Here is an 18,286-nt window from a genome sequence, read left to right on the forward strand (position 1 = left end):
GAGCACTATTGCACAAGTGGTATAAAAAGCAAATAAGGGTAGTCTATAGTTGAAAAGAGTACAAAAATAATTTCACTGAAAAAGACTGCTCGCCCAATTTAAGCCAGCTGGTCTACCCATGTGCTAATGATCATACAAGAAGGTGGTCACCTAAGGAGGTGAATCATTTAGCTCAAGTCATCGTTGAGCCCAGTATGCTTCAGTACCCTCAAGTCTCCTTACCTAAGCATGTGTACAAAGTCCCTCTCCTTGGGCTTTTGCCCCAAGTTCTTTTCTGCTTTTTTTCACGTGGATATTTTTATCTTGGGAAAGTTTATCATGGCAAAGAAGATCTTAGTGGCTAAAAAATGGATAGCCTCCATATAGATAATCAATTCAAACTCTGTTTTACTCAGGCATTCACTCATTCAACAAACATCAAGTATCTACTACATGCCATGTTCTGGAGACCTACAGATGAATAAGACCTGATCCTATAGGAAAATCAATGGTGAGAGTATAGTGGAACGCCAACTATAACGGAGGTAAATAAGCACAGGATGCCATGACATCAAAAAGGAAGAGCATGGATGGGGTGCCTGGGTGGCTCAGTCGGTCGGTTAAGCATCCAACTCTTGGTTTGGGCTTGGGTCATGATTTCAGGGTCATGAGATTGAGCCTGCATCAGGATCTATGCTCAGCATGGAGTCAGCTTAAGATTCTCTCCCTCTCCCTCTGCCCCTCCCCCACTTGCTCATGCTCTCTCTCTTTCTCTCTCTCTCTCAAATAAATAAATAAATAAAAACTTAAAAAAATTGGAGGAGCATGGGAACATCCAATTCTGCTGGGAAAAGGAGTAAGGGAAGGTTTACAAGAGGAGGTGATCTTTGAGGTGGGGGTTGAAGGATGAGTACAGATTAGCCAGAGAAATGAGAGAAGAAAAACCTCTCCCACACCACACACAAAAGATCAACATTTGCAAAGCCACAGAGGTGTGATACCATGGTTCATTCAGGGAACTGCAAATGATTTGATATGACTAAGGCTGGAGATTTCAGCAGGACCCAGATCTTAAAGGACCTTGTAGGTCATGCTGAGGTGAAGAAAGTTTATTTCCAAAGGGATGGAAAACCACTGGAAGATTTTATATTGGAAAGTGACATGATAAGAATTGGGACTTAAAATAACAATTCTGGCAGCTAAAAGAAGAAAGAACAGATGACATCTTAGGAGGCTTCCAGGCCATAAATGACAAAGGATTGAACTAAGACAGCAGCTGTGATGGGGGAAAGAGGTTTGAGCTATGTAATGGCGTAATAGCCGGAATCTATGTCTCATTGAGGTAAAGAAAAGAAAGGATGAGTCTAGTAGGACTCCAGTCTTCTCTCTTATGGGAGAATGTGGCAGGTGGTATCACTTCTTGAAAAAGGAAATATAAGGAAAGGAGTAACTTTGGAGGAAAGATAAATTCCATTTTGGACATGTGTATGATCTATGGGTCACCCAGGTAATGATCAGTTGATATTTATTTATTTATTTATTTTTAAAGATTTATTCATTTATCTTAGAGAAAGAGAGAGTGAGCACATGAGTGGGGGGAGGGGCAGAGGGAGAGACTCCACAGGCAGACTCCCTACTGAGCACAGAGCCCAGCACTGGGCTTGATTCCACAACCCATGAGATCATGACCTGAGCCAAAACCAAGAGTTGGACACTCAACCGACTGAGCCAGCCAGGTGCCCCATGATCAGATGATATTTAAAAACATGTTTTCTTGGGACGCCTGGGTGGCTCAGTTGGTTAAGCATCTGCCTTTGGCTCAGGTCATGATCCCAGGGTCCTGGGGTCAAAGCCCTGCGTCAGGCTTCCTGCTCATTGGAGAGCCTGCTTCTCCCTCTCCTCCCCACTTGTGCTCTCTCTTGCCATCTCTTTCTTTCTCAAATAAATAAATAAAATCTTTAAAAAAAAACCTGTTTTCTCAATAAAAAAGTGTATCTTAGAGAATGACGTTTGTGTTGGCTGTGAGTAGAGGAACTACAACTGTCTTGTGTATTATTTATTCCACTGCTCAAAACTGCCTGGCACACAGTAGGTGCTCCATAAATATTTTTAAGGACCTTTCATTCTTAGCAGTTTGAGTATAAAATGTCTAGGTTTGGTTTATTTATTTTATTTATTTTCATTTTAATTCAATTTTATTTTTAATTTACTTATTCTGCCTGGATTTACTAAGCATTTTGAATCTGTAATTTCAAGTCTTCTTGCCAAATTTAGAAAAATTTTAGCCACTATTTTCTAAAAAGAAAAATTCTGAACTAGTTTCTCTCTCATCTTCTTTGGGGCTTATAGTTACACCTATGTTAGAACTTTTGATGTTGACTCAAGTCATTGAGGTGCTCTTAATTTTTCTTCAACTGTTTTCTTGCCTTCAGTTTTGATCATTTCTATTGATCTACTTTTAGGCTCACTGCCTTTTCCATGCAATATCTCCAATCATCTGGTAAGTTTATTAAGTGAATTTTTAATTCCAGATATTAAATTTTTTACTTCTAGAATTTGTTTATTTCCTTTTTTACAGTTTCTTTCCCTCTGCTGCAGTTTCTTGTTTGTTCATTATGAGCATATTTTTGTTTGTGTCATTGAACAGTTACAATAGCTAGTTTAAAATAATTGTGTCCTAATTCTGATTTCTGCATCATCTTAGGATCAATTTCCATCTATTGTCTTTTCTCTTGATTATGGGTCACATTTTTCTGCTTTTTTGATTGTCTGGTAATTTTGGATTGTGCTTGCACATTGTAAATGGTACATTGTAGAGACTATGGTTTTTGTAATGTTAAGCTTTGAATCTTTTTTTTTACTGAGGAGTTAACTTGGTTACTAAATTTTCTCCTTTGTAGTGGGTAAGGGTTGAAATTTCCATTCAGTTCTTTTATCATTAGTTGGGCTGATTGAAGTCTGCCCTACATGTGTTATAGTTCAGAGATCAGCCAGAGACTGGGAAAACTTAATGCACAGATTCTGGAAACTCTCCTCTGCGATTCTCTCATTTCTAGGATACCCCACCAGCACTACCATTTTCCAATTGCGATAACCTCAAACTCTGTCTGCTAATTCCTCAAATAAATTCATCAAAACTGTGGGTTTCTTTTTTTTTTAAGATCTTATTTATTTATTTAACAGAGAGAGACACAGTGAGAGAGGGAACATAAGCAGGGGGAGTGGGAGAGGGAGAAGCAGGCTTCCCGCAGAGCAGGGAGCCTGATATGATGCAGGGCTTGATCCCAGGACCCTGGGATCATGAACTGAGCCAAAGGCAGAGCTTAACCACTGAGCCACCCAGGCACCCCAAAACTGTGAGTTTCTATCCACACTCTAAATGCCCCAGCACGACGCTGACTGGTGCTTGCCCTTAGGCAGAAAGCCATTAAAAAAAAAAAAAAACAAAGAGGAAACTCATCTAGTGCCATTCTCTTCTAAGTGTCAGCTCTTCTCTCGTTTCTAGTTTGGTTTCTCTTTAATACCTTTAGGTAATTTTTTTCCTCTAGAGTTTATAATTATTATTTGCAAAAGGGTTAATCCAATATAAACTACTCTGCTATTAACAGACATGGAATTCCAAGTACCCAATAAGTATTTCTTGAATAAATTCAAGTACCTATTGTATATCTCTATGTTGATCTCTAATAGACACTATCACTTGACCTTATCCAAATTAAACTACTCTTGATTCTCTCTTCACCTCTAGCAAACCTGTTCCTCCCCAAATCTACTTTACTGTGTATATATGATACATATAAATATCATATGTATATATGAAAAGACTATCATCAAAAAGTCACCAAGGCCCTCTAAGTCTTAAAGAGAGCTACTCTGCAGTCCTCACCTCAATCTTGGCAATATTTGACACCTTCCTTATGGAAACTCCTCTTGTGGCTTCCATGACATTATTCTCTCTTGGATTTCTTCCCTTTGGCTTGTGGGACCTTGGTCTATTTTATAGGCTCTTGTTCTAATGGAGCTTATATCTAGAGGACATCTATCTATCTATCATTCATCTATCTATCTATCTATCTATCTATCTATCTATCTATCTATCTATCTATCTATCTTCTTGCTGGCATTTCCACCTAAATGTATAATAGGCCTTTCAAACTCAACATGTCCCAAACTGGAACACTCTCACTCCAGAGTCTTTGCATTTGCAATTCCACCAAATATGCACATGGTTCACAATTCTTACTCCCTTCAGGTCAACTGCAAAGTCAATTTTTAAATGAGGCTTCCCTGACCATTTGCTATATAATGAATACAACCTGCCCCTTCCTTTGGCACTATGTATCCCCTTCCTTTCCTTTATTTTTCTCCATGGAACTTACCACATGTAAATATTATAGATCTATTTTTTAAACTGTTGTTATCAGTCTCCCCTCACTGGAGTGTAAGCTCCATAAGGGTAAGGGCTTATCACTGCCAAATCCCTAGCACTGAGAAAAGAGCCTAGCATGGAGTAGGCGTTCAATAAATATTTGTTAAGTGAATGTTGAAGCTACTTAACTAGAAGAGAGCGAGAAGAAGCACGGGTAAGGAAGGAACACTAGTATTCACAAGCTGGGTGATAGAACAAGGGCCTATAAAACAGACTAGCAGGCAAGGGAAGGAACCTCAAGAGAGAATAAGATCCCAGAAACCAAAAGAGGAGTTTCCAAGGAAGGTGCCAAACATTGTGGAGATCAAATGAGGCAAGAACTGCAGAGTGGCTCTCTGTCTTTGAGAGAGGGCACTGATGACTTTATGGATGACAGCTACTTCAGTGATGTGGTGGAAGAGAAAATCAGACCACAGTGGGATGGAGTAGCAGTAAATAGAAACATAGGGTGAAAGGCTGGGAGAAAGGGCAAGTAGGCAAGCAAGGCTGAAGCTTCAGGAATGAGGGGTTAATGATAGAGGAAAGTCGAGGAGAAATAAGCTCAGCTCAGCTGGAGGGGTTTGCCTTAGGCAGGAGGAAGATCTCACCCTTGGACTCTGAGATGATAGGAAGGAGTAGAAGATGGGTTTGTTTGTCTGATGTACAGAGTCAGGCTCGTACATATGGTTATATAGGTTACGTCTCGTCTGAGGACCACTGACTGAGGGGGCCATTCTGCTCTCCAAGTTATAAGCCCTGACATGGGGCTGTGTCAGCAGCTTTTATTAATGTAGTATCCAAGCCATGCCTCTGAGGTGTTGTGTACCTTTTGTAAGGTTTACAAAGGAGGCCTTGTATGGAACTTACATATTTTTAAATAAATATACATATTAAACTTTATATATTAAATATTACAGGTATAGTGGAAAGCCTCTTGCATACTACTCTGTGGTCCTGATGCCCCTTCTTCTTCCCCAGATACAATCACCATCCTGAATTTGGTTGTTTTCATTCCCATGCATGGTCTTACACTTTTACTATACATGTGTTCCCATAAACGATGTGCATGACTTTAAAATTCGTATTAGTGGTCTCCTACTATACATATTACTCTGTAATTTATTTTTGCTGAATATTTACCCATGTTGAGAGTTATCCATGTTGATACATGTACCTCTAGTTTGCTTTCATTAATTTCATGAATATTTATTCATCCACTGACTAAATGTCCCACATTTTTTTTCTCCATTTCTCTGTTGGTGGACATATATGTTACTGTTTTTAAGGTTTCTGTTTTTAAAACCAAAGCTGCAATAAATTTTATGTCTCCTTATTACATATCGAGAGCTTCTCTCAAAGTGGAATTGCTGGTCTGTGAGGGGTGCCCACTTTCTTTTTACTTGATGGTGCCAACTTGCTCTCCCCATGGATATAGCAACATGTACTGCCATCAGCCATGCATGAGTGTTACCATTTTCTGGTTGTTTTTTTTTTTTTTTCAGAATTTTAAGTTTTCTCCCATTTAATGGGTTATAGTTTTTATTGACATATTCCTGATTATGCGTAAGTTTGAGTATATCTCATGTTTATTGGCCATTTGGGGTTCTCTGTTTTGTAAATTGTTTGTTCATATCCTTTCCTTTCCTTCTCATTATTTTCACTTTTCTTAACGATATATAGGGTGTTTTTTGAATTCTGGTTATTGATTCTTTAATGCAAATATCTTCTTGTGCTTTGTGGCTTGTTTTTAATTTTTTAATGATGCTTTTGGTTGTATACATGATTTACATTTTAATATAGTCATATTTTTTTCAATCTTTTCAAGGATGAATCAATACAAATAATTTTTAGGTGTGTCTGCTAGAGGGGGAAGTTATCAAAGGAAATTCTTGCCAAGTGATCTTTCTTTTTTCTGTAAAGCAAAAGGAGAAGTCAACTTTGAAGAGATAAATGTGGAGTCCCTGAGGTTCCTCCTGTAGCTGACATGTGTTAATTGAGTCCACAACAAATGCCTAGATCTAGGAGTTGGCTGGGGTAGGGTGGGGGGTGGTGAAACAGAATTTCATACATAGAACCTTGCTTTACTAGAGCTTACCATCAGAGGACTAATACAGGTTAGACTGTAACCCTGATATACTTCCTTAGAAATTCAGAGGAAGGAGAGATGGAGGTAGGATTGAGTTAATTATGGACTGGATTAATCAGGGAAGACCATATGTCAACTTTCTTGACCTGCTATAAACCTAAGAATCGGGCGCCTGGGTGGCTCAGTTGGTTAAGCGACTGCCTTCGGCTCAGGTCATGATCCTGGAGTCCCGGGATCGAGTCCCACATCGGGCTCCCTGCTCAGCAGGGAGTCTGCTTCTCCCTCTGACCCTCTTCCCTCTCGTGCTATCTCTCATTCTCTCTCTCTCAAATAAATAAATAAAATCTTAAAATAAATAAATAAATAAATAAATAAACCTAAGAATCACAAATGAAACATAGATAAGGAAACGGAGGCCAACCCAAGTTAAGGTCTCCCAGCTAGTGAGAGGCCGAATGCATACTAGAACTAGAGTTCCCAGATCCAAGATGCTCCACCTGCCACTCAAAGCACACTGACATGTCTTCTTTTGATCATAAAATGAGGTCTGAGAGTGAAGCAAAGGAAAAGTCAAGTAAGACAAAATAGAAATTCAGTTACAACCAAAAGAGGCCCAAGACCATTTAAACTGGGTTCACAAACTGTTAGATGCACTTATTATATTCACATCTAGTTGTCTGTCTTATGAGGCTACAGGCAGAGATATGTTATCCTCATTTTTTTTTTTTTTCAGTTGGGACAGAAAAAGGTAAAGTGACTTGACCCAGGGCACTTTACGAGTTATAGCAAAAGAGAGTCAATAAACAAGGGCTCCATGTTCAATATTTTTCTCTTCCTAAACCATAAGACAAATGGCCACGTATGTCTAGTCACTTTCTTGTTTCAGTTACCTTGGTTTTGTTCATCCATTAACTGTCAGGTTAACTAGTTCTAATTCCCTCTGCTTGTGGAGAAAGCATCAAATTAGGCAGCTAATACGTAACACTGAAAAAAAGAAACCAGATGTACATTGATCAAATTTCTCATAATCAAGCTATTACAGTCCTGTTTTTCCTATCTATATCCTTATCAGCAAACACGAATGTAGAAATCACCTTCAACTGCCTGCAGACACATCGTTATTTAGGATCAATCAAAAGTTCTCTCCAGCCAGAAAATGCTTCAAAACGTTAACTCCTTTTATCTTATTATAGTAATAGCCTTATGAAGAAACTAGTTATCTTGTGCCCGTGTCAGAGAAATATCATAACACTAATTACAAGAAATCCTTAGAATATTCTCCAAAATCAAAAACAATGTTCATTGCTGTCGAAAGTTTGCTTCCTCCATGTTCTCAAGGAGATGGAATTCCACCAGTGCCAGGTACACCTGGCCCCTTGGATAGGACGCCTACAGGAGCTTTGTTCTAAACCACTAGTCTAGGGTGCTCTTCCTAGATGTGAAAATACTAAGGGAGCAGAAGAGGGAGGCAAGAAGCTCTGCTAGTGAAAGCTGGTGAGCAGTCACCAATGCCCTTTCAGAACTGGGTCTTTAAAGGTATTCTTCCAGACAGGGAAGTGAGGGAAAGCACGTGACGTGGAACACACCCTAGCAGCAAAGCAGTAAGGCATGAAAGGGCAGGGCAGGTTTGTATATGGATACCACTGTGTGGTCAGTGTTGAGGATGAGAAGCAGGCTGTGACCATATCACCAATGGCCTTGTAGGGTGGGCTAACAAGTTGGGATCTTACAGGTAGGTCTGGGCATGCTTGGACTGGTGTTTCCAGAAAACCAATCTGGCAGCCAAGTGTGGGAGATGAATCTTAGGGAAGAAGCCCCATTCTTATGCTACTGCATCAGGCTAGGAGAGACAATGATGGCAGCTTGGTCTGCAGCACTAGAGTGGAGACGAAGGGATACATCCAAAACACATCTGGGGGAAGAATTAGTCAAATGACTATAAGGGGGAGAAAGTAATTCTTTTAGCTGAAATTGGAAAAAAAAATTTAGGAAGAGCATCAGTGTCACAGAATACAGCAGAATACAGAAGATGAAGTCAGGCAAAAAATAAAAAATTTTAAAATTTTAAAAGCTTTTTTATAATAATAATTTTCTACCTAGGAAGAGTCTATTTTCAGGAAAAAATTAATTTATTCCTTTTTTAAAAAATAAAATTTACACTAATGGTTTTTCTGTTTATAAAATTCATGCTTAATGGCTTTTGATGTGCTGGAGTAAATAATCATCAATTGTGCCAAAAAATTTTGGGAAATTCTTCAACAGAAGAAATGCCTAATCTGTGTATCTGAGATGCTTATGCATAAGCAAGCTCTCCTACAGCATAATATATATAATAGCATCTATATATTAATCTCTCTCTACACACACACACACAATCAGAAATCAATTTAAAACAAACATGATATCATCTGCAGCAAGTGCCAAGGCATTTTTTCCATTAGCTTTCAATGTGAGGAAAACAAAATGAGAAGGTGACATTGGTTTCTTTCTTTCTCATGGTTTCTTTCTTTTTTTTGAGGAAAAACTAAGCCTTATTTTTTAAAACTGAACCACTAGGGAAGTATATCACAGCCTTGAAACACCAACCACAGACTATATTATCACTTGAAATAAGTTGGTAAAACAATGAGGTCCTTATCAAAATGATAAGGTGTTAGAGCTGGGGCCCGAATGCTGCTTGTTGCAAAGGCCCTAGGCAAAAGTGGTATTTGGTAATGGGGGTGGGGGATGTCCCCCTTTTGCTTTAAAGGAATCACAGCTTACCCAAGTTGCTTACTTTTCCTCCTTTGACCTTCCTATTGCGAAGGGATTGCCTCAATAGGGCTCTGTTATTTCAGGAGGCTAAATAATACTGAGTTCAGGCTTTCATTCCATTCTGTCTATAAAAACCAGGTTTTTCTAAATCTAGTACTTAATAACTCTCTTAATTAAGAAGTTCCTCCTTCAACGTTCATTTCCTGGATACTGGTATACAGTGCAATCAAAACCCCCTTTCCCTTCAAGGGAGAGTGTTACTACTCCAAGATTTTTGTCCTGTAGCTCTGCTGCAGAGAGCCTCAGGGCCCATCACGGCAGCCAGTGAGAGGAAAGGGCTGCTTCCCACACCCAGTATAACGTCACCTCTCATGTTTTTGCAGGGTCTCTTAGCTGAAAGATGTAATGTGTATTTCAAGAAATATATATCCACATCTTGAGGGCCCGAAACACATACCTACAAGGAATTGTTCCAAAGTTCTCATCCAAACTACCTCTCCCAACTCCACACGTTATAACAACCTCATGTCCTTGTATATAAAACAAAACCAAGCAAAACAAAGAGCCAGAAAACTTTTTTTCCCTTCTAAATTAGTGACCTCATAGATTTTGTTTTACGGCTTATGGAAAATGATTTGGTGATCCTTCTGGTAAACAGGAGGTTGGCAACAGACAGAAACACCTCTGCTCACACTCCACCAGATCACAGGCAGGTTAGAAGAAGCTGCCAGCCTGTTCATACCTGTGTACTGAGAAGAATCTGGTACCTTGGAGGGTTCTGGCTTGGTACAAGGGAGATCTCTCGTGCCAGGACAAGCATGTGAAACTTAAGCTATCAAAAACTCTCCTGTGCTATCTCTGACCCAAATTTTAGCACCAGTTTTTTCCATTTCACTTTCTAGGGTTGAAACAAAGGAACCCATATCCAGAGGGAAGTGGCACATGCCTCAAACTTGATACCATCCTTAATTTCTTCAGGAACATCACTTAAACGACCAACACTCCCAATCTCTTTTTAAATAGATTCCTGCTCTCAACCCTGATGGCCAATTGCAAAGACTTCTATTCCCCAATGGATAAGAGACTTCTTCATCTTCTTGGTCATGGTTGGGATGAGGTACATGTGGTCATCCACACACAAGTCTCCAGCTGCCACTTCACCTGAAGCTCTTTACTTCCTGCCTCTATTGAATCTTTGGCTTTGTCATCGCAATGCATGGTGCACTGGGCCAAGTGGTCCTGGAACTTCTCCAACTGGGCTTGACCCAGAGGTGCATGGCAGCGCCCAATGCATTGGTGCCCCTGCTGCATGGACACTTGGTTGTCCTCACAATAGCTGGCACTGCTGCAGAACATGAGGCCCTGCATCTTCCGGATGTTCTCTCTCTCCAGACTCTTCACCATGGAGTCTACTGCCCCCTGCACCGGGAGCTGCTGCAGCTCTGTTAGGGCGATTCTGCACTATACCCTCCTCCACACCAGTGCCCACATGGACTCCGGGGCTCAGGCCCCCGTTTCACAGTTTCTAATACAGCTTCTGCAAGACAGGCATTAGAGGTGCCTAAAAATAGGGGTGATACAAAGAAAGTATGCCTTGTTCCCTACTGTGGATGCTGTGGTGCACTGCCCAGATTCCCCTTTCAGGACTCGGGTGCTCATTCACCCAGAACTAGGGCGTGTTGGTGGCTGACAGTTTTCAGCTGAATTATTTTCAGCCCCCTTCACAGGGGCAGCCCATATCTATTGGCTGATCATTTGGGGTTGGGTGGGTATAAAGTCCTGGCCCCCTTCACGTAAGGGGTAGAGGATCTTTAAAAGGCCATTCAGCTCCAGAGCTCCTCTAGGAATAGCTAAAGACTTGGCTACAGCTGTGTGGCAGCTGCTTCTCCCTCTGCCCAGCCCTGCTCCTGTCATTCTTACAGGTGATATTCCCAAGGGCACTACCCAATAAACTTCTTCATGGAAATCGGAGTCCTTTTCCCAGGAACCCCAACCAATGGCACCTACCAGGACCACAAAAAGCCTTCCATGAGCACTAAATACACAGAATGAAGAGTGTCACTATAAAAGTATCTATTAAATATACTGGGTCTTGAACAAAATGAGCCATACTCCCTACTTACCTTCTAGCTTATGTTCTAAAACTGACAACAGAGATGTTGTAAACAGCACACAAGTGACCTAAAGGACTTTGGATATAAAGTTATTTTACTGAAAGAATCGTAGCAAGAATAATAGCCAAACTATGAAAGAATCATAGCAAGAACAAATATAAACATATATACTAAAACCAAGAACAGGAGTTGAGTCCAGGTGACTAGCAGTTCTTCGTCTGTTAGATACTATAAACCATAATTTTTTTTTTCCTGGTTGTTTGTTTTGCCTATCTCCTCCGATGAAAAGCTGCTTGACAAGGTTACTTCCCTAAGGCTCAATCACTGCGGGGGGAGATGACGGACTCCTGCAGTAATCGGACTGATGCCTGTGTGTCCCCACTGCCACCTAATGGGTTCTTTGAGCATTGAAGCCTCCATTGAATAACTGAATAGTGCTTTTTTTTCAACTGCTGACACTAACTATGTCAATAAAATAGCTAAATGTGACCATATCAAACTATGGGCCACAGTTTTCATGGGGCAAACAGGCTTATTTTGACTTCTGGAAAGAAGTCGTGTTAACTGTCTCCTTTTTCCTATTTACATTTGGGTACAAATAACCAGCCATCCAGGTTGTTTGGTGAAGTATTCTTAAAAAAAGAAAAAGGGTGGGGGCTCCCGGGTGGCTCAGTTGGTTAAGTGTCTGCCTTTAGGTAATGATCTCAGGGTCCTGGGATTGAACACCATGTGGGGCTCCCTGCTCAGCAGGGAGTCTGCTTTTTCTCCCTCAGCCCCCCTCTGCCCCTACCCCCTGCTCATGCATGCTCTGTCTCTCTCAAATTTAAAAAAAAAAAAGAGAGATTCCAGGCTGTTTCTGCAATAACGAAGCTTTTTCTAAGATAAATAGTCAATGAGAACATCGGGGTAGGAAACACTCAGATAAAGAAGGTATTTTCAGGGGCTATGATGCAGATGAATCCAATTAACTCCAAGTTTAAGACCATCTTCAGACTACCACGGGAGACTTTTATATGAGAAAGCCAAATAGGGCTAAAAAAATGAAAAAAGCTCCTGTCACCACATCAGAGGGCAAGGCCCATTGGACCCTCTCCTGCCTGTGGGGAAGTCAAAGTAATTCATTCTCATGCTTTTCTTCCTGGCCTTCAAAGAGCTCCTGTGACTGCTTCAGCTCCACTGCCCACATCTTCCTGCTAGACCTTGACCCATCCAGCTTTCTACGGCCTTTTGTTTCTGACAATCACATATGCTTTTATAATCTCTCATTACTTCTAAGCTTGTTAAACTACTGCTAGCTCCTAGAGATCCTCTCAATTATCTATCTGCTGCTTTCCCCCACCATTTCCCAAACATACACCACACACACACACACACACACACACACACACACACACACAACCACCTAAAACTATTCTAGCTAGTTTACAAATACTTTTCTCCATCTCTTTATTTTGAAAAATTTGAAACACACAGAAAAGCTGAAAGATTAGTACAATGAACACATATATCATCTGGGATGACTGCTAACATCTTGCCATATTTTAATTCTTTCTCTTCATACACACACACACACACACACACATATTTATACACGTATATATGTATATACACACATACATTTAAACACATATACATATACATATATATACACACACACAATAGTTCCCCTTTATCTGCAGTTTCACTCTCCATGGTTTCAGTTACCTGTGGTCAACTGCAGTCAACAAGCACATGATCCTCTTCTGAGGTATAGTCAGAAGGTCAACAGAAGCCTAACACTATGTCACAATACCATGTCTTTCACCTCACTTCATCTCATCACATAGGTATTTTATCATCTCACATCCTCACAAGAAGGGTGAGTGCAGTACAAGAAGATATTTTGAGAGAGACCACAGTCAGATAACTTTCATTATCGTATATTGTTTGTTGTTTAAAGACTTTATTTATTTATTTGGGAGAGAGCGTGTGCAAGTGGGAAGGGGTAGGGCAGAGGGGGAGGGGGAGAAGAGGGAGAGGTAAAGAACCTCAAGCAAACTCCATGCTGAGTTGAGCACGGAGCCTGACGTGGGCTCAATCTCATGACCTTGATATGACCTGAGCCGAAACCAAGAGTCAGATGCTTACCCAACTGAGCCACCCAAGTGCCCCTATTATGGTATATTGTTATAGTTGTTCTATTTTATTATTTATTATTGTTAATCTCTTACTGTGCCCAATTTATAAATTAAACTTTATTAAAGGTATTTTATGTACAGGAAAAAAAAGTATATATAGGGTTTGGTACTACTATTTGTGGTTTCGGGCATCCACTGGGGGTTTTGTAACATATGTTCCCCCCTCCAATGTGGATGAGGGGAGACTACTGTGTGTGTATATACACACATGGACATATATATATACACATATGTATACATATACATACACACACCCACATGAATTTCATACAATTTTTTTGGCTGAACCATTTAAAGATAAATTACAGATGTATGGCACTTCATCCCTAAATACCTGAGCAGGTCATTCTTCTAAGTAACATAAGTAAATTTCACAACCTAAGTAAATTTCACACTCAATAAAGTTAACAATAATACAATACCATCTAATACCCAGTCCATATTCAAATTTTCCAAAGTATCCTCAAAATTTCTTTTATAGCTTTTTCAAACCAAGACCCAATCAAGATTTACCCATTGCACTTATTGTTATGTCTTTTGGTCTTTTGTCTTTTAATCTAGAAGTCCCCCACCTTTTTTTATCTTTTTTGAGGTGGGGAGGGGCAGAGAGAGAGGGGAAGAGAGAGAATCTTAAGCAGGATCCCAGCTCAGCGTGGAGCCTGACATGGGACTCAATCTCACAACCCTCAGATCATGACCTGTGCCAAAATCGAGTCGGAAGCTTAACCAACTGAGCCACCCAAGCATCCCTCCCCAACTCTTTTTAACAACACCGACCTTTTGAAGAATTTAGGCATTTTCTTATAGAATGTCTCATATTTTGGATCAGATTCTTCCCTCAGGGTCATTTTATCTGTTCCTCTATATTTCCTGTAGGCAGAAATTTGGGTCAAAAGGCTTGATTATATTCAGGTTAAGCAATTTTGGCAGAGTTCTTTCATTGGTGATGCTGTTACTTCATGTTGCATCAAATCAAAAGGCCTATAAAGTCAGGTTGTTCACCATTAGTGGTGTTAAGTGTGATCACTAGGTTAATTACTTTATAATTAAGTAATCTGTGGGGTGATACTGTGACGCTGCACACATCCCCTTTTCCCTACTTCCTTTTACAAGATAGGTTCTAGTGTCCGTTGATGATCTTTGCCTCAATTATTGGGGACCGCACAGATTTTTCCAATTGTATTATTCTATCTGTAGGTACTAGCTGGCATTTTCCTACAAAGGAAAAAAAAAACCCTTCCCTTACCCTTGATTCTGAGTATCATTCTAGACTTAGGAACTTTAAAAATGCATTCAGTGCTTTGATCATCTATCACAGTCATTATTCTGTTTAGCCCAACTTGACTCACTTTTGGCCAGAGGAATTGAACTTGATTCTGTGAGCTTTTGACTTGATCCTATTAGTTTTGGGGTACTTCCTGGCTTTCTGGCAAGGTGTTCTAGGCTCACCTTTGTACTTTTGTGTTTTCTGGGCCTGAGACCTGAAAACAACCACTTCTCCACTTGCTGTTTCTTTTGTGGAGAAAGGGATCTAGGTATCAAGATATGGGCACCCACCATTGGGAGAAATTATATATATACTTCTAAGAAATATATACAAAAACAGCTCTAATTCAAATTTAACGTCAGAGGACTTCCCCCCAAACCTTCTTTTATTTTATATTTGTCATTTCTTTTCTCTTAGATTGCTAACATATATTATTTACTTTATAGTACACATACAAAGTTTCAAAATTGCATTGCCAATAGTACTATTAGAATAAATCTGTGACATCTGAGTTTTTGTTTTTGGTCTTTTTGCCCTCAGAGTATATCCCACTAAGAACATATGTAAGACTATTATTAAACACCATTTTCAAATATGTCTAAAGAATTTTGAATGACTGCCATTTCTGATCCTTGTAAAGCCTTAGGTTTAATCTTTTTCAAACTGAAGGAATCCTGTTTTCTCTTTTTGGTGGCATGTTTTCAGTTCTTTAGTGGTACATGTAAAACACAGGAATAGCTGAAAATGCACATCCTAAGATAAGCAAGGCAGTGCAACTGTAAGTGAACAAACCAGAATTGCTATGACTGATGAGCACCTGCACTGGTCAGCATCCATTTAAGGGTGTTTTTCTATCACCTTTAAATGAATGATGGCACCTAAGAATCACCTCAGGGTATATTTTCAATGCACTGTGTGCAAAAACACTCAATAAGTACAAAAAGCCAGTAGCCTGCAGCAACTCTCCATGCAAACATTCAAAACACCTATTATGACTGAAGAGGGCAAAGGCACAAGCAGTTATTATGACTATGTACACATCTCTAATTCATCATCTTAGGCATTTATCAAGATTGCAAAAAATGTGGGCAAATCTGGTGCTACTTTTAGTCAGGAAGAGAGGTACTAAAAGCTAAACTAAAGAATGAAATCTCATGGAGCACCTGGATGGCTCAATCAGTTGAGCACCTGACTCTTGATTTCGGCTCAGGTCAGTGCCTTGAGATCAATCCCCGAGTCTGGCTCTACACTCAGTGGAGTCTGCTTGTCCCTCTCCCTTTGCTCTTCCCACCGCCTCCCCTCACATTCTCTCTCTTAAATAAATAAATAAAATCTTTAAAAAAAAAGAATGCAATCTGTCATTTAACCAATAGTTTGTCACATACTCTTGTGCTCTGCAGTGGGCTGGCACATTTCCAAAGGCAGCTGCTATATTTTAATTTTCTTCAGTAATGAAAGGAAATGGCTGTATATTCTAATGACAGTTTGGAGTCTTCAAATGTTATTTTACCTACTAGGTTTCAATAAAATAAATACCAGGTTTAAAGAACTAGAGGTTTTAAGATACTGCTCTTTTTGAAGAATAAGCATGATCAAACTTGAATGAGAATGTTTTAAGAAAAATTAGACACTGAGAGTAGATTTTCACACTTCAATGGAGGTGGTAAGTCTGAACATTTATTTGAAGTATCACTCTTGGTCAAAGTTTATACTTGCTCCAATTTTGTCTCTAAAAGCTATTGAACCACTGTAAAAATTAAATGAGTACATGTAAAGTGCTTAGAATGGCACCTGGTATACACAACTGTTATTTCTTTATGAGAATTAAAATTAAAACTATATTGCTTTTTCCCCCATCAAATATAACCTATGTTGTACAGAGGAGTGAGAGTTTAAAAGCAATCCTGAAAACAAAAGCTATCAGGATGATACAGAAATCCATACATGAGCTTATAATAAATATTTTCCTATTTTCTGATCTGGAGGTGGTTCATTAAGAGTTCTCCTATATAAGGGGTGCTCAGTCAGAAGAGCATGCAATTCTTGATCTCAGGGTCATTGAGTTCAGCCCCACACTGGGTGTAGAGATTACTTAAATAAATAAAACAAAGAGTTCTCTTAATTCAAAGATTTTCACACAACTGCAAAGTTTATTTTATATTCAAGGAAGGTCCTCCTGGCATTAGTTCTTCATAGACAATTAGAATAAGTGCAGTTTTTTAAACTACACTATATTTTAAACAAATTTCTATTATGTTAAGGAAATACATCCTTTCTGGTCTTTCCTCTTAATTCTAGCTACACACTGCTGCCCTCTACATTTCAGTTCTTCCAAATTGCCACCCCAATTATCACAAACCTAGTTTCCATCTCTGTAGGTTATCTGACTCAATGAGAAGTATATGTCTGTGTATGTAGAGAAGAAAAGGGAAGGCCCCTTCAAAAAAGCAAAAAGGAACTAGAGCAAGATGTCACAGTCCAAAAGAGCCCATCTGAGAGGAGGGCCTTAAGGGTCCTGCAACAGACCCCAAACCCCCAGAGAAGGTTCTTTCCTGGCATTCATATAGCCTCTTTGTGTCACAGGATTTTATATATATATATTATTATTATTTACTTATTTGACAGAGAGAGACACAGCGAGAGAGGGAACACAAGCAGCGGGAGTGGGAGAGGGAGAAGCAGGCTTCCCACGGAGCAGGGAGCCCGATGCGGGCTCGATTCCAGGACCCTGGGATCATGACCTGAGCCGAAGGCAGACGCTTAAGGACTGAGCCACCCAGGCGCCCCGGATTTTATATTTTTAACTGGAAAAAATGATACACGTATGGAAAAAAATTTAGAAAGGGTAAACAATGAAAAATATAATCAGTGAAAACATTTGGCTTCTAGTCCAAATCTCTCGATAGGTTTATGTATATATAGAGTATATATTATTACAAACATACATTTCTTTCTAAACGTAAACGGAAGTATTCACATCACTCTGCTTATCATTTAAGTCAATAACTTGGAGATTGTTCCCTCTCAGGCGAGATTAACCTATATAATTTACTTTATCAAAACCAAGCAGGTTCTAACAAAATAGGTTTTAAGTAAATCAACCTTCTCTTCAACAGGTTCTGCCACAATTAGCTTTTTATTGCTACTAACGCTTTTATTATATAAAGCGATGGCTCTAAAACTTGAGCCGATAATTGGTTATCACCTGAAGCGCTTGTTAAAACAGGCTGCTGAGCCACCTTGAGTTTCGGATTCAGAAGGTCTGGAGTGGGTGCTGAGAATTTGGCACTGGTAATAAATTACCAGGCGATGGTAATGCAGGGGTTGCGTGGACCACATTTTGCGAACGAACCACTATGATGCACGCTGCATTAAACTCCGTTCCTCCCACCTCCTAGCACCGCTAGTCTAAGGCACACGCGATTACTCCCTGGGGAACTTAAGGAAGAGCCCAACATCACTCATTCCTAAGGAAGTCAAAGACCCTTCACTCGCTGCAGA

At 39.8% G+C, this 18,286-nt stretch overlaps 1 pseudogene; it reads right to left on the reverse strand.

Moving 5' to 3' along the window:
- Nucleotides 1-10,260: 10,260 nt before the first annotated feature.
- On the reverse strand, nt 10,261-18,124 carry LOC148162143 (TIM double twin CX3C motif protein pseudogene; annotated as a pseudogene).
- Between the last annotated feature and the right edge of the window lie 162 nt (nt 18,125-18,286).

Source organism: Eumetopias jubatus, unplaced genomic scaffold (genome assembly GCF_037043125.1).
Source record: "Eumetopias jubatus isolate StellerSeaLion01/CBP00866 unplaced genomic scaffold, mEumJub1_p1.0 scaffold_17, whole genome shotgun sequence".
Taxonomy (NCBI): Eukaryota; Metazoa; Chordata; class Mammalia; order Carnivora; family Otariidae; genus Eumetopias; species Eumetopias jubatus.